This window comes from Cyanistes caeruleus, chromosome 2, assembly GCF_971803275.1.
Source record: "Cyanistes caeruleus chromosome 2, bCyaCae1.hap1.1, whole genome shotgun sequence".
Lineage (NCBI taxonomy): Eukaryota > Metazoa > Chordata > Aves > Passeriformes > Paridae > Cyanistes > Cyanistes caeruleus.
In genome coordinates, this window is record NC_141702.1 from 114,702,502 (window position 1) to 114,720,529 (window position 18,028).

The window sequence follows — 18,028 nt, forward strand, 5'->3', positions numbered from 1 at the left end:
AGTGTTTATATTAAAAAAGCTGCTTTTTACCCTTAAGCACTTGTTTCATTCTGTACACAAATTACATCCACTCTGCCAGACACCATTTATAATGGCAGACAATCAGATCAGACACGACACTCAAGGGTTTCTATAAATTTCACATTAAAAAGGCAGCATGTCAGTAGATTTGGCTACTACAGGTTTCGTCCCCCATCATTTAATTCCCATTTGTCTTAAATTGGTAAATGGCTTAAAAGTCACTGAATGCAAGTCACTCACATAACCACACCACACATGCAATGTTCCAAGCCTCCAGTTTTAGTAAATCACCTCGAAAAATCTGCTTCTGTGCCACTTTTGAAGTCCTGGGAATGTACTCCACATTGGCAAGTTTTCATTACAATCTTCCCAAATAAATTTTTTGAGACACAAAAATGGTGAAAACTTTAGTTCAACAGGTTTATTTTGATGCAGTGATGTGGACAGCAGTGGTTTGTTATACACTGTTGAAAAAGAAAAAACCCACAATACTTGATAGCACACAGTTATCAGAAGTTACTTAATTACCATACATGAAAATTGTTTTTCAGGAGTAGACTGCAATTCACTCCAAGTTGTGCTTGGGCACATTTTGCACAGTAAGGTTAGCATAAAACAAATTATCCTGGAAAATAATTATATTATTCAGTAATTTTTTTACAGTTCCCTTTCTGAATCTTCATGTTGAGCCTCCACTTATCCACGTTTTTTATTAAGAAAATGGATACCTAATCTAATAATACCCCAGGCATGAGCGGCTTCATGAATTGTAAAAGTTAAAACTGGAAGAATTATATCTCTCATAAATCAGAGCTCCTCTATTAACATCAGGAAAGGATTGTGGAAATTTCCATCCCTATCAAGCACTGCCCTGAAAGAAACCAGACCTTTGACGTGACTAGCACAGGCTGCCCTCAAGACCATCAGGAAGAAGAATTAGTTTCAGATAGGGGAAGACGTGGGCCAGTAACAGTGCCTTGAGTTTCACCAGGAATGAAAGCTCGGACACAGGGATGAGTGGAGGAACAAGGCTTTAGAGCACAAAGAAAATTCATGGAACTCCTAAAAGTGGCTGCAAACGAAAGGGCTCTGGATGTTCAAAGCAGGGAAAGCAAGCTCTGCTGTCGGTCATTCCAAGGGATCTCTGGAGATGGACAAAGGGAGTCCCTTTCTGCAGAGGTTTTGCAAAGGCGCTCACCGCCAGCTCTCGTGCTGTGGCTGAAGCCAGTGAAGGATATAGGTGCTTAATGGATACAAAAAAATCTATCAGAACATGTGGCTACAACATCTGTCAAAACATATGAATTAAAACCTACCAGAATTCACTAATAAACTGGCAAATTCCTTTGATGTTGGTGGGGTTTTTGGAAGGATATGGCATGAAAATTTGTAGCCAGAGATTCTAATACATTTTTTACTCTTCTAGCATTTGTTTAACCAGGTTTACAATTAGTTTATTATATCCAAATATTCTGCATCCTGCAGAGAATCACTGTCCATCTGTTAAGGAGATAGAAGCCCCTCTAACACACTTCACGAATAGGACATGGAAACTGAGGCTAACTTTTGTCTGCTGCAGCGTTACAGAATAATAATTCCATTTGAGATGCAGTTCCTAACGATTCAAACAGGCCAGTAAAGCACACACAATAAGGTTCTAGAAGTCAAGGGATCTTAAGTTGCATCATCAATGTCTAAATCAACACATCTACAAAATGACAAACACATTTTCCCACATCACAAAGCACATTTTGAGAGCTGGCTTGCTCAAAGTGTGGGGTGGATTTTTTTTTTCATCTTTCTTAATTATGTGGTTCTGTCAATCACATAAAATTCCCTCAAAATAATGACCATAAAGAAATAGTGTCATTACTAATCATTGAAGGATCACAGGCAAATGGAACCCCAGCAACAGCATCTGACAGCTCCCAGGGGATACAAGTGCTGTCAGTCCAGAACCTGCCACATTTAGAAGTCCCTTAGCTGAGCTGTTCTACCGATAAAGAACTGAAAGGTGCAGAGAGCTGTGAGGAAACAAGTGGAAGAGTTTCCTACAGAAAGTTTGCAGCAGCTGCTTTTTCACCTTGAACCAGAATATCTTTGTTTGAAAACAGCTCTCCCAGTCCTGGTATGGCTGAACAAGGACCAGCAGTGCCTCACTCGTTCAGTACCCAGTGCTCTATCCATGATTTAACACAAATGTGAATTGTTGGTGCTCTGCCCCAGTTCTTGTGTAGTCACACCCCCTCTCCCACTTTGGTTCCATGCCACAGACCCAGCTGCAGTATTTAGTATATCCAGGTATGCCACACACACGGAACTCCTCAGTTTTCCCAAGGCCAAGACAAACTTACTTACTCTTTACGAGAAACATTCTTAAAAAATATCAGTTAACTTCTTAAATGCAGCTGACATGTGAAAGTCTCCAAAATGCTAATAAGCTTGAAAAAATTTATACAACAGAAGGCTTAGGGGTGACATTCCCAGTACCTGAAGGGAGTCTGCAAGAAAGATGGAGAGGGATTATGTGTTGATTTTAAATCAATTAATATTTAGTAAGAAGGAAGACCATAGACTGACAGGACAAGGGGGAATAGATCCAAATGGACAGAGAGTAGGTTTAGATTAGATATTAAGAAAAAATTATTTACTGTGAGGGTGGCACTGAAACAGGCTGTCCAGAGACGTTGTGGATTATCCATCTCTGGAACTGTTTGAGGTCAGGCTGAAAAGGGCTTTGAGCAACCTGGTCTAGTGGAAAGTGTTCCTGTCAGTGCCAGGAGGTTGGAACTAGATGATTGTTAAGGTCCCTTCCAACCCAAAACTTTCCATGCATGCTCTATGCATTGATGGAATCAAAACTTACTTCAGGTGAAAAAGCAGGTGCAAAAGCAGCAGCCTCTCAAAGGAGAGGATGTGAGTATCAGTGAAACAATTTGGACTGGTGGGGAAGGGCACCTCTGAACACAAGAAATGGGGCAGCCCTTAATTCAAGTACTAGATTAGTGCTCTGAGGAAGAAAGGGAAACTTTACACTTGGCCAAGGGAATGAGAAACCTATAGAGAAAGAGGCTATAATATACCCTACAAGGCTGGAAAAGTAATACCAGAAAATAAGGAGCTTCTTTTTTCATCTTACAGCAACAACAACAAAAAAAAATTTAAACCTGATTAGAGTGGTCTAATCTTCATTAGTATTAGAATAACAACAACACTGCACTCTCAGAACTTCAGCTGAAGGGAACAGAATCTGTTAAATATCAAATACAAAGATAAAAAAGGCTTATGAAAAGGATCCAAAAAGCTAACAGTGCACCTTTCAGAGGCATAAGTAATATATTAAAGACTCTGAAAAAACATAAATATTTGTTTGTTATGCCCTTGATACAGCCCAATAGAATAAAACCCAACAGATCAGCATTTATTTTGCTGACCATTGGGTGTCCAAATTCTCCTCCTGCAATTAATTCCAGAGGATTGAAGAGGAAATACTACACAGTTCTGCCAGTCACAAAGTTGCAATGCAGCACCAGGTAACAGGACTGACAATATTCTTCCATCCAGCAGCATCAGGACACTGTTGCAGAAAGGCTCTGACTCCCCTCTTCATCTAAATTAGTTTTACATCAACAGCTCCTACTTCCTTGCTGTCAGCTACCCAATGATGAATTGGTAATGCATTTTGATGAAGGACAGTGTACACATATAATAAAAAAATATTAATGTTGCTTCCATACTTCATGACAAAGTTTTTCTTCTTTTTATTCAGTTTAGAGACCTACACAAGCCATTAGCTGGATTTCCATTTCAAGAATAAATTCATGGTTCACACAGATTTCAAAATCAGAAGCTTGCTGAAGATACTGGGATACAGTGCATGTGAAAGTGCTTTGCTAGGGTTTGGGGGCTTTTCGGTTTATTTTTCGGGTTTTTTTAACTACCATAGCAATGATGTCAAGTCACCCAGAGCTTCTCGTTTTTGTGCAATATGCATCACTCTCTGAAAAAAGTGCAACAGTGCAGGTGCGCAAGTAATAAGATCTTATAAAGGAAAAACATTCCTGCCTGTAAAGTAAAATGATCAAACAGCTACTTAGTCCTGTTGAATTCTGATACAAACGGGCTACGTGAGACCGAACCACCAAGGCCTATGCCATAAGGAACCCGTTTAAGTCATCAAGTGAGCCATATTTCCTTTTTTAATTTAAAAAGTTTCATTATCTAGAGGAAGAATGAAGATATGTTTTTAGTATCTGACTGTTACATGTATGAAGAAGGGCTTTTATTAATAACTACGAGGAAACAGGCACGCCAACCACAGATCTCTTGGTTTCACCTCACCACTGCGGAGGAAAGCGCATGTCTTTCATCGAGAATTGCAATATATTCTTCCAGCTTACTGTTTTACATCCTCTCTGAGGCTTTTAACCACTGGACTGAATCCTGGACAAAGGAATCGGATGCCCAGAACGAAAGGCACAAGGGAGCAGCAGCTATTTATCCCCCCTTTGCAATATTCTTCTGACAGTGTGAAGCGAAGCAGCCGCCGCCGGTGCCCACCACCGCTCGATATTGAAGGCAGCGGAAAGGACCTTTCCATCAGACGTCTCCAAAGATCCTCCTATTAGCAAGACTTAAGGAGGCCTTTGTCATCTCAAATATGCTCAGCTGCTCACCGCATGGCGAAGCAGTGTAAGAACCATTTAAAGATGTGTCTGACATCATTAATCTATTTGCCCTCTGACCCGCGGAGCTGAACTGTAACTATGGTGACTAAAGCTTGACCTTACTACGCTGAGAAACTTTAAAGCTCGGTAGTATTTTGGGTCACATTGTTAGGATGAACAAAGGAATAAAGAAGAAATGTGACAGTTTCCTGGGAATTAAGGTCAGCAGGTCAATTGCCCTAAAGCTTTATTGTTATATGATAAGCAAGACTAGCTGAAATAATTTTTCAGCAATTAGAATTTAAAAAAACCAAAACAAAACAAAAAAAAAAAAATCTAGAGCTTTTGTTGTCTGAAGTAGAAAATTGGTCTTTGTAAAAGCAGTATGTAGCCCATCACTGAGCAGCCTTCCCTGTACCATTCACAGCACAAACACTGGGAAAAATGGGCAGTAGTATCATTTTCACATTCTCATATCAGATTTATTGTTAATTCAAGGTTTGGGGGGCGTGTGAAACGTGCTTATTAATGAGTTTCTGGAATTGCATTTGCTAAAATTGTCAGTGTTTTCCATCCTCCCTTTTCAAGTGATTCATGAAAGTAGGTGGGAATAAGCAGCCCAAATACACTGATTTGGAACATCTGTGTAAAAGCAGCATATGTCTTAGGCTGGGAATAAATACAGTATAGGGGCTTGTCCTAACTAAATGCTATGACAAATACCAATCCAAATATTTACATTCTATAAAATTAGGCTTACTAACACTGTTTATACAATTAGGTAGTGTGAAGCAGTTTTCACTTTAATCATGCATCAGCAAAATTCATAGGTGTCTCCTCCATTTTATTATGGTTTCTAATTTATTCAATAAAATTATTCTGCATAAGAATTAACTAATTACAAGCATATTTTTAAGCCTAAAAGTTTTTCAAATTTTAGGTATTCCAACCCATACCATGCAGGACCACAAATTAACAGGTTGTGTATTGATTTATCATGTTAGGTTTTTTTAATTTCTCACATCATTACTGAAGAAAAACTATTGTAATGCAGAAGTGTGGCACAGACTGTGCACAACACGCCAGTTTAGCTGAGCATATCATCCACAAAAGTATAAAGTGTGTGAAGGAAAAAGCATGAAAAGGAAAGTTTATGAAGCAGTGTCTTCTTTCACAGTGGGAAAAATAAACAAATCTCAACATAGTGTTTTGGGGTTCTCCACAATTAGTGTATTTTATTTAATTATTTAATAATTATGTAAGTGGATGCTAAACAGTGGCACTTGTTCATTAAGAAACATTAAAGTAGTACAGAAGTACAGTGAAGGGCAGAAGTACCAGCTCAAGCTTCTTATGACTATTAAAGAACACAAAAGCAAAATTCCAGGCACCCTGCAAGGTAGTCCTTTCTGTTTTTCTTTTTCATAGTACTCCAGACATGCTTGAGAAAAAGAATTCTACAAAACTGGTTTTAAAAGGTCTGTAGACTGCCAGTCTGACAAAAAAAGTGTGGCTAAAATCATGCCAAAGTGTGAATGTCATCAATAAAGAATTCAAATTTTGTTTAATTCTTTTTTATTCTGAATTTGTGCTGTTGGTTGAGGACGAACTGAAGCAATTACTTATCCATCCTGTGGAGAAAATGTTAATGGCTCTAGAAAAGCACCAGGAAAGCTGTAAAGAAGGAATCCAAAACGTAGAAAATTTGTTGCAGAAGAATGTAATTAATATACATCCAACAGCAAGGTAGAGGTGATTTACCAGCAGCCATCAAACCCCAGAATATGTGATAATTCTCATCACACAGATTACTCGTCTTGCTGACAACATCCAATGCCACTGCCACCAGGCAGATCACAAACTGGAACAGGTTTTAACTGGCAGTGTGGAGGACGAGCATGCAACAGTTCATATTTAAGATATGCAGCAGACTCTTCACCTTGGAAGACGGGATGCCTTTTGAAGCTATGCCTGTGACAGCTGTGATACCAAAAAATAGTGTCAGGAGGTTATTTGGGCCCCATTATGCAGAAGGTCACTTTAAATGCCATAATGGCACATCAGGGTATTTTCATCTTCTCTCAACGTGATACAAAACATTTAAGAGTCAAAATGCATTTGCTCTTAATAAACTATCCTTCTGAAATCACTGCATTTTAGTATTGTTTTAAAAACAATGACAAGCTGACAAACTTGCCAACTTACTGTGTAAACCCACACTGCTGAAACTTGGCACACAGGGGGGCAGTCTCAGGTGCCACACTCCCATTACCCACTCATGAACGATTAATTACTCTGGAAGTCAAAAGAGACCCTGGAAAACTTCTAAAACCTCAACAGTTATTACTTTCTATAGAAGGGAATCCCATCTGAAGTCATACATTGAAGTGCTACTGAGTTGGCACAGAAATGGATTAAAGCCAGGAAATTCTAAGTTTAAGCTGACTCGCCATCCTTAGCACACTCTGTTGTCCTTTATCCCTAAAATTTAATTAAACCTCAGTCCTGACCAGTTGTAATAAGTAGTACAGAAAACTGATTATCGGAATTGCTTTCCTCTGACGGTCTATTGTGCTAGACTTCCTCTCTGCAAAATACAAAAGACCCTATGTACATTTTTCTTTCTCTGTGAAAAGAGGGCTGAAAAAAAAAAATCCAGTCTGAACTTTTATTTAGTTGCCAATTGTGCTGTGGAATGAAACTAAGCATTTTCTTTTAAAAGCTGATTCAAATTCAGTACTTAATCATGCCATAGCAAAGCAAGAGCAGCAACAAATTATTTTACAATTACATTAGAAATTCTTCTACAAGATTTTGTTTTCAGTCACTTCTAATCTTTCAATAGCTGCTGTTTCTAGGACTGATATTTTCCTAACAGCATTTGTGCCTGCAACTAGCTGCTCTGATCAAAAACATTTGGAATGTAAGGAAAATATGTATGTGCATATGTGTGCAGAGCACAGACAGGGAGAAAAGCAGTCACATTTGATTATTAAAAAAGCTCTAGAAGCCATAAAATATTTCCTTCATTCTTCTATGCGTTTTCTTTTTCCTTATTCTAGGAGATTATTTACTCCTGTACTAACCAATTTGTTTTCTCTCCTGAAGAGCACTGCAATATACTATTACAAAGTAATGGTTTTAAAATTTAAAATGCTATGAACTCCACTTCAAATAACAGACCCAAAACACAGGCCTCAAGTGCCTACATAAAAGCAGACTTACCACTAACTGGATGGATGACTAAGCCATCCAGAAAAAAGGTAAAAGAGCTGGCAGGCCACAGGACACACAAATTTAGTGCCCAGGTTTTAAAATTCCTCTTTGTCTGCAGTGCTCTCCCTCTTACCCAGAAAAAGTCAGATGACTTGAAGATATCAAATAACATCTGTTTTCTAAACAACACACTAATGCCTACAAAATTTATAACACCCACTTTTGAAACAATACAGAAGACAGCTCAGTCTGCAAATCCAAAAACTTTAAAGGAATCTTAATTAGCAATTTCAAAAAGATGCCTATAATCCAGGCAGCATATCACTGCCACGAGATGAAATAAAAAATACGCATGCAAAGCTATCCATGGTATTATATGGATATCCAACAGAATTTGAAAGCCTTTGGGTTAAAACTATTAAACTTGTAGAGCTTCAAAGTGGAAAGGTACAACCCTTCACAGGCCAGCAACAGGTCAGTGCCTGTTGCAGCGATGCCTCATGGTAAATGACTCCTGGTTTGGCTGCCACAGCTGCCTTCATTCCCATCTACCTCTGCTTCTTGCCGCGAACACAACACAGCAACGTGTTTGCTCGCCAAAATGAAAATGCAAATCCCTACCGTGTCCTCCTGGCTCTCTGACCCAGCTTAGGTAAAAATGTTTTCTCAGTACACAGCATTCTACAGATTGGGGTACCATAGCAAAGGACAAACTGACATTCTCTGTGTTTTTGCATAGCATTCCTGGGTTTGCAGAGGTACAGTGATGTTTTCCCAGCAGTCACTCTAAAAGCAGCTAATGGTCAATGTTAATAACTTCTCTTCATCTCTAAGAAGAGAATGAACCCAAACAGCCCTAGGATGAGAAGGCAGGTAGACTTCAGAGCTGGTTACAAAGGATTAACAGTCATAGAATCCCAGATTATGCTGAATTGCAAAGGACTCATTGGGATGACCGAGTCCAGCTCCTGGCCCTGCACAGCACATCCCAAGAATCCCACCATGTGCCTAACAGCATTGTGCAAATGCTTCTGGAGCTCTGTCAGGCTTGGTGCTGCAACCACCTCCCTGGGGAGCCTGTTCACTACACACCCACACCGTGGGTAAAAAACCCCTTCCTGATATTCAATCTAAACCTCCCCTAACTCAGCTTCATTCTATTTCCTCGAGTCACTGGTCACAAGAGTGAAGAGATCCTGCCCTGTCTTTGGCAGCACCCACTGCTCAGGGACTCCCAGAATAAGCTGCACATTTCATCAATAGTTACATGAGACTGTTTCTACTTGAAACCTTAAGTAACGCAAGCACCACATTGCGAGAGCAAAGGGTTGCTACAGTCACGACAAAATGAACAGCTGCCACACAATTTGATGAAAGTGCCAGTTTCCATGCCAATACCACAATCCTTTCAATAAGGCATTTGGCCAACATATTAAAATCCTTAGACCATCGGGAAAACAACAAAGTAATTCCACAGTAACAGCCCCAGCATGTTATGGCATCTATTGTTATTAAAAATACAGCAGATGTAAAATTACAGGTTATAGAAGGAGATGAGTATTTTTTTTTTTTTTTTTAGTTTCAGAAATTGAAAAGCAAAGAAGAAAAATGTTTTTGTAGTAATATGACAGGCGACATAAACCGTAAGAAATTTGACAGCTGCATATGCCAAACTCGTACATTTACTAAGAACATGTCTGTACGAGACCTCTGAGGCAGAAGTTCACAGATGCAGCATTGAAGTCAGTTTTAAACGGCGATGGTGGGTGCAAAACCGTAACTAGCAGGCAGCAGGGCTTTGCAGTTGTTCTGCAGGCAGCTCAGAACGGTGAAGTAAATAAACAAATAAGAGAAACTGAGCCAGCAGCAATTTGTGACGTGCCGTGTGGCTGGCTGTCATTCAGAGCTGGCTCATCTGCTCTTCGAGTGGATGGATTTGACTTGAAACCGTTCCATGCACACATACACAGGAAGTTTCCATTAAATCCATGGAGACTAAATAGAGCACCTAATGAGACTTAAAGCTTGTCTTTTCACCTGTCTGAAAAGCATACCTGCAGTACAGTTAAAGCTGACCACAAAAGGCAACTTCAGCTCCACAGTGCAGCGACCAAACTGACCCAACAACCAAAGTGGAACAGGATGGTCCCACAGGCACCAGCACTTGTCTGGCTCCATCACGAGCTGCATGGAAAAGCAGCACCAGCATAACATATTACATTCTGGGAGGAAGTCTGTGTTTTTGGCAGCTGAGCTGACTAAAGGCCTGGCCAAACACAAGCTGATGCAAAAGTGGAGATGGGGCTGCCCTCTGCAGCCGCAGCCAACCAGATGTATTGCACAGACCCATTTTTAGATGCTCTTGCCTGGAGTACTGAGGACCTGAACTCAATAACCTGAATCCCTTCCGTTATGTGCTTCTAGGCTCCACTGCATGCACAGAGCACGGAGAGCACAGAGCTGACCCGGCACAGGCTCAAAATGATTGTGGCTGAACAATCCATAGCAATCACGACTTGTTCGCTAAAGAATTTACAATTGCAATCAGAACCTCTCTACAACCCCTGGGAAAAATGATCAAGAAGAAATGAAATAGGCTTTGTTATATCCACGAACAATAATGTAAAATAACATCAACTAGAAATAAAGACAAATACTAGGCAGGCTAACAACAAATGGAGTTTTCATTTCTCACTGGGGCTATTTTTAGATGCATTCATATTTAAATATGAAGGTAATTTCCCAGTGCAGCTGTTAACAGCTCTTCCTGAGCTTCTCCTGGAGTTTGGGTGTTGCATCTGCTGGCATTTGCAAGGCAAACTTTTGGTTTCAGTGCATTATAACTATAAAAGCAGATGTTTCAAGTATCACCTTCAAAAATCATATTTTGCATCTCAGGGGGTACTACGGTCAATTTATTTGTAAAAAGTGTGAGGTTTTATGTACAAAACTATGCTGCTATTGTAACAAGCATCTTGCATGGTTTTTAATCTACCTGAAGACACACTGAGGTACGCATCAGGTGAACAAAACCTATAAATGATGTGCTAGTTTGGGCTGCTGGTGGTTTGAGAAATGCATGATTTTAAAGAATCATTGCTAAGGTCAAGTACTACTCCAGTTTTAATGAGGGATTGTGTCTGCTTCTCTCATTCAAATGAAGATTTTGTATTTTCTTCGTCAATAAGTGGTAATTAAATAGTTCTCACACATTCTACTGTATCTGAAAGCCTGCTTATGTGGAGAGAGATACAGTAATGCTTTAATTAGGACTACAGATACATCATATTTGATTCAGATCATGGGTCCAGCTAGCCCTGTCAATACCACCACCACATAGCTTTTGCTTTCACGGCAATGTGCAAAACTGAGATTTTGTAAAAATACCTTAAGATTAGAAATAGATTTATAATCTGGTTTTAAAACACATCTAGAGTACCAAGCCAAATGAAAAGCCAAACCACTCAGGAGAGTATATCACTGATCTCTCTATCCCATGGCATCACCTACATTGTAATGACTGTGCTACAGGCCTTGTGCTTAACCTGCTGTCCTGGCAGAGCTAGGCCTGCCTTTGACATTTTTTACAAAAGGCAATGGAAACGAAGCCTCTGGCATTAATGCCACAAACCTTCAGTGAAAAGCAGTGAGGTTTAAGTGGAGAAGCAGGTGGAAGAGCGGTGGTAAAGCAGCTTTCATAATCTTTTTGCCCACCAATGAATTGGACACAAAGCCACTACAAGTGTAGACCACTCTTAGAGGAGACAAAAACACACGCAGCTTTATATGTGAAAGGCAGTAGTTTGGTTTTCTTATTTGTAAGGTGAGAGGAGAAACAAGGAATTCAAAGAAAGAGTCAGACTCTGTTCTTCACTAACAAAGCTGCTGTTGTCACCTTCTCAGGCAAGTCAACTCTCTTACGTGCTGCACATCACGCACAGCTACATCCATCCCGAGGTCAGCCGAAATGCCTTTGTTTTCCTGAGTCACAGAGCTGAAGGTCTCTTATGGGTTTCTACAGGTAACTTCCCTTTAGGACTCCCAACAGTACCCTGAAGGCCTTGGGACTGGCAGCAGCAATTAGTGTGCGTTCACCAAAGGCCAAAGAACAAAACCTTTGAGGAAGGAGATTAAAGACGGATTAAGGAAGGGGGGAGGAAAAAATGAAAATGAGAAACACTGCTCCAGATACAAAGCTTGAAATGAATTTCAGATTCCAATTCCCATGAAAATTCAGCCTCTTACCACTTCAGTGAACTTCATCCTCAGTAGCAGCAAGTCATACCCACTAAATAATGTATGTCCATCACCTGCTCAAAGTAATTCCCAGGTCTCAGGCCTTCTCCTCACTTCCTCACTTCCCTGCTTACCAACAAGTTCTGGGAAGACACCTGGTGAGGGAGAGCTTCTCTTACTCCTCAGTGTCCTTAGTCATTCTAGGTGTTGGAACTGGGTGAAAACTGAAGAAGGACTGCCCTAGGAATACCTAGAAAACCCACCAACATGAATGTGTTTCTGAGACTCAAAGGAAAAAGGCTGCCGCTGCTGAGCATGCCAGTGCTTTAGGAATGAGATCTCCTTTGCATTTGAGGTAAATTCTAAACAAAATTTCACAGGTAAAAAGTAAAATCACCATTAATAATGTACTACTTGGAAAGGAAATGGGAAAGAACACACACATATGCCTTACAACTTTTTTTTTTTTTTTTCTGTTTAGCTTCAAGGATCTTTCCACAGCACATTCAGCCAGCAGATGCTGAAAACACGCCAGCGCCCACACCAATTCACACAGATGGTGCTGGTGGGGTTGAGCCTCGTACAAAACTTACTTGTCTTCTCAACCAAGATAAAGTTTCTGCATGTGTGTCCTTTTCCTGAGTCAGAATTTCATCACTACATTTCTCATGGCCAGGGAAATTTCAAAATTCCTGTTAACTCACTTTTAATGACCATATCAACCCATAACTTTCTGCCAACCCTATTAACTGCTGTTGTGCAAAGCCATTCCAGAAACAGCCTCTCTTGCTGAACAGAAGAAGACAGAATAATAACCCCTTCTCACGACTAAATAAATCTGTTCAGACAATGTAAACTTAGTCCTTCCTGAGAATAAACACTTTTGAGTTATTCATATATTCAACACTGGCACAGTCTTTAGTAATTTCAAACCCAGGTATTACACAAGCAAATCAGCAAATGCACAGACTCCGGCTCATTGCTAGATGCTAACACAGACTAGACACAAACAACTGGGGTGGTGCATTTGGCCAAAATAGTGTGCTAATGCTTTGATTTGATTTGCCTGCAAAGCAGGGGGTGTACATTTTTGTAGAGATTACAGATCACCGCCTAATGCCTTCAGCAGCACTGTATCCCCATACACTTGCTTTGAGTTTACCAAGAATGCTAAATATTCAAACTGAGGAACTCATACATTATACAAGTGCAGAAAACTTGGCTACTGTAATTTTACCAGATTAGACCTAAGTGAAACTGCTCAACCAATAGGAGGAGGAAAGAAAACAGGAAACTCTCTAACATGTAAAAGGGGCCAAAGAAGGACAGTGAGGGAGAGAAAAGAGTTCAGCAGAAGCAGCTTCTGCCGGCTGCATAAGAAGCTGGAATGTGAACGTTCCCATGTGGGTTGATGTGTGGAGAAACAACTGTTGGGCACTGCGGGAGGAGGAGAGGAGGTGGGTAAGAGGCAGGGCGTATGCAGAAAGCCTGGCAGAGGGAGGCTGAGTACAGAGAGAGGAAAGACAAAGGCGGAAAATCCTCTGGGGCCATCAGGAAGTAAAAACAAAGAGAAAGGACCAGAAGAACTATTTTCAGGGCCTGCAAATAGACTTGGGAGAAAGCATGTGACTTTCAAGCTTTCAGAATAAACCTATGAAGGACTGACATTTATGAAAACTGCGTATGAAAAGGTAACAAGAAACATGAATTTTGCCCGACTGACTGACCAGTATCTAAACAGGCAAGAGCAGGAGCAGCAATGAGTTCCAACATTAACAGGCAAAACAGGAACATGGACAGAAAGGGCTCATCCACCTCAAGCCCCTTCTTAGCAAGCCCCAAATCACCCCTGCCTTGCATATATCTCTCTCTTCTTCAAGGCTCCTTCTAAGCAACTGTTGCATAAGCAGCAAACAAAGCTCCAAGAAAGAGCCCAAGACCAAAATTGCACCAGATTTTTTTTTTTTCTGCCATTTCAGAAGGTTTCAGGTTGGTTGTTTTTTTTTTTTTGTATTTCTGTACTACTGGAACTCTTTTTATAGAGGCAGGTGTAAAAATGCATTTACCACTTCGTTCAGCTCAGTACAGGCCTCATCCATAAAAATGTGAATTTGCAAATGCAGAACTACCCTGAGGGCAGAACAGCAGGTTTTTTCCTTCACAAGATTCTTCCTCACACATACAACTAGACATTACTAACAATCTCAGTGAAGGTTTTCAAGGTTGTTTTGGAGGAACACTCTTTTTCCTCCTTTTAACACACTTTCAAAGCCACATCAAGCGAAAGGAAAGTCTATTCTGTTCTGACAGCATTGCTTACTTCATCAAGTAAGCAAGGAAAAACTCCATGTTCTTCATAGCTGTGAAGGAGTTAGCACTGTTTCTCCTAAAAATGTTATCATGATGGCTTCATGATTTGACATCTAACAAATAGAGGAAATTGCTTTTTAAATCAACTTTAAGCATTAGGAGCAAGCTTTCCTGGAATGGACTTTAGTCAGCTTTCTTTACCCATTGCAATATGTCCAGTAAATAATAAAAAATAAATACCTTACTCAAAGGCTTTGCAATTTCAAGTACCCTATTAAGTTACTTAATTTTGCTATCCATAGCACATGATCTCACAAGCAAAGCTGTTTATTTGCCTTAGGGAAAATACAGATGTGATTGCATCACTGGTGTTTCTGAATTGACAGGGCTTTTCCCTGGGGCTGTTTAGGAGAGCTGGAAAGAAGAATGGGGAAAAAGCATGGAGAGAAGAGGGAGGAATGGCAGAAAATACAGGTGCAGAGGTCTAACCTCCTGGCCTTTACAGAGTGACAAAATAACCACAATTACAACAATTATCTCTCACATTCCTCTGGTAGGGGAAAAGAAAGAAGCACACTTGAGCCCACCTGATATTTTAAATGAGTATTTCGTTTTAGACTCTTCATACCTTTCTAGCTCTGCTGTGGACTGTCTTACATGATTACACTCCCATTTTTGTTGCATTTGATACAGAGCTGTTGCACCAACTTTGACAAGGTACTCTATGTACATATACAATGCTGAAAGCTGAATTTGACAGCTACTCGTACTTGGAAGGAATATATCCAAAACTGGATTCTAATTCTGAAATGGTTCCGACCACTTAAAGACTAAAATCTAACAGAAAGTGCAGTATATATATGCTGAGAAACTCTACTTAGTGAGTATCAGGAAATCTTATAGAACATGTATCATACTGAAGTTCACATATCGTAGTGTCCTCTTTCCTCACATGTCTCTACAAATCAGCCTATGCCTAACTTGGATTTGGGACAGCTTGCTTTGGAAAATCAATATAACCTCATAAAAGCCTGAAGCTAAAACCCACTAACACTCATTTCAGCTTATTCCATTGAATACCCAGCTCTTATTCGCAGCTTTATCTGACAGAAATCTGTCCTTGAGATGCTCAACGAAGCAAGGGTTCAGTTTTGATTCTTGGAGACAGCCAGCCCTCTCCTTCACTGAGGATGAGTGATCTCAGATTCAATTTCACTTCCCAGTCAAGGTGTTTGGTTACTCAATATTTCATAAATGTCCTGCCTGGAAATGTCTGTGACGGGAACCTGATCTACAGCAGGACAAAGGATATCCAAAAAGCCTGTCAAGTCACAGGGAGAGTCATTCGGGTCAACCCTTGGCTGAGGGAGTTCCCAGAACTTCAATTGTTATCACACCATCAGGATGTTCAGGGAAAGAAAAAATAAAAAGAAAGAAAAAATAAAAAGAAAAAAAAGGGCATCATCATTACCACATTGACCTAATAGCACCCTACAAGAGCTATAAACTTGTGTTATAAACTTGCAGTAAAATTCTGTGAAAGACATTATGTAGCGTGAGTACTCTGAATTTCCCACCCGACACCTTTTAAACCCTCTCAGCCCATGAAGCATTAACAAGATTACCATGTCTTCCAAAAGGTAATTTCCCTGTAGGGCTGACAAGAACTTTAATCTCAGTGTCATGAGCATGAATTAATTCCATAAACAAAATACAAGTAAAACACTATTTTAACTTAGAAATTCAATTAAAATCTCTCATTATATTCCTAGGCTTTGGCACATCAGTGTTAAATATTCATATTTTTATTCCCAACATATGATTAAATCCATCCTTATCAACAGAACTTCTCCATCCTCCTGGAATTGAAGACACCTTGAATTCCTACATTTTAAGAAAAAAAAATGGAGAACGTGGTCAAGATGTCCACGTACAAGAGGTTTTTTGACAAGAGTATTTTAAAGGCTACCCACGTTCTTAAGAACTATATTTATGGAGTTTACATAAAAGAATACAGTCAAAAATCTGCTTGCAACAGCACATTAAAGACCTTTCAGTACTCCAGAGCAGCTGTGACCTGGTAAAATCTAATTATTTTTCACATGCCCTTTGGAATTCTCTAGGAATATGTACTGTAATTTCTAACCAGTGCCATAAGCACTGGGCCAGCCTTGGAATTAAGCTGAGAGATAGCTGGATGAGTACCATATACATCTTTTATAAGCATCCCACAGATCTGTGTTAAGGCTTAGCAACATGGCACAGCAACATAACCCTGGAATCTGTTAACTAATACAGCTAAGTCAGGCATGAAAAATACCAAATACACAACGTTTTTGAAAAATACTACTATCATCTTAAAAGAATCTCAGAAAAAAAAAAAATAGTCAACAGGACAGCTGCAGCATTTCCAAACTCTTAGCATTTCCACAGCTCACTATTCTGTGCCACATGATGAGACAGGGGCATGCTGTAGTACCAGATGTATCGCTGTTCATATAATACATGCACATATGTATCCATATGCCTATGATGTGCTAGATGTACATTAAGATGTATATGCAATACAGCTGATTATTCTGAGCTGGTTAGGGCACAGCTCACTGCCAGGACTATCAATACAGACAGTTGCACCTTAACCTGAAGTCAATTTATTATTAGATTTTACTCTCCTCAGGGAAAGATTAGAATTGAAGTGACAGCGAAAAAAATCCTTTTCCTTCTTTATCAAGGAAAATCAATCCCGATTTTTTTTTTTAATTAGCAGAATAAATATAGCACAAATATAACATTTTGCACATCTAAGTATCAAATCCATCAAGCAGCATTCAAAAATTTATTAAAAACCTCTTGAAAAAGGATGAGATTTGACACTTGCAAGTTTGTCTGGTTTTGTTTGTGAGAAAAGATATCAACAGCAATTGAAGTAGTCAAACATTACACAGAAGGTGCACCTATGTGGCAGTTTCCATAGGATTTACAGAAATCAAACCCGCTTTGAAATCACTGGAGCTTGGCGCTGCAGTCTTCTGATACCAACAAAAAGTGCAACTGGAGGATAACCGGGATCAGCAGAGACAGTTTTCGGGAGTCTGCCTTCCCCCACACATTGGCTCTCTGCTGGAGAACATGCTGGTCAAAACCCCGCATGAGGTGGCCAAAATCACTTGTGTATGGCTAATGAAGAGAACAAGAACAGGACGCTCATGAAGGCAGCAGCTGTCTCCTGGGAAAGAAACTGGATTGGATGGGAAATTTTTAAGAACCCCAAAACGACAGAAACATCAAGTGCATCTGCCCAAATCAGCAGTACTTGTGTGCTTGTAAGATAAAGAAAACTGTGTTTTTATGAAATAACACCCGGGGAAGATGTTTTCTAAGTTGCCCTTTAAGTACCATATATTTTTGGTTGTGTTTGAAGGGCAGTAACTTTAGGAAAAATCCCTATGGACTACATCCTAGCCGGGCCACAATCCCTCTTAATCTCAGTCCTGCCGGGCACGATAAGGTATCTCCAGGGTGGAGCAGGAACCAGGCAGTTCGTATCCACTCGGTAATTCCAAAAGGAATCACCTCGG

The 18,028-nt window shown here is 40.0% G+C and overlaps 1 protein-coding gene across 9 annotated transcripts in view; it reads right to left on the minus strand.

Moving 5' to 3' along the window:
- MACROD2 (mono-ADP ribosylhydrolase 2) overlaps positions 1-18,028 on the minus strand; it is an 846,953-nt gene that overhangs the window by 719,739 nt on the left and 109,186 nt on the right. The window lies entirely within an intron of this gene.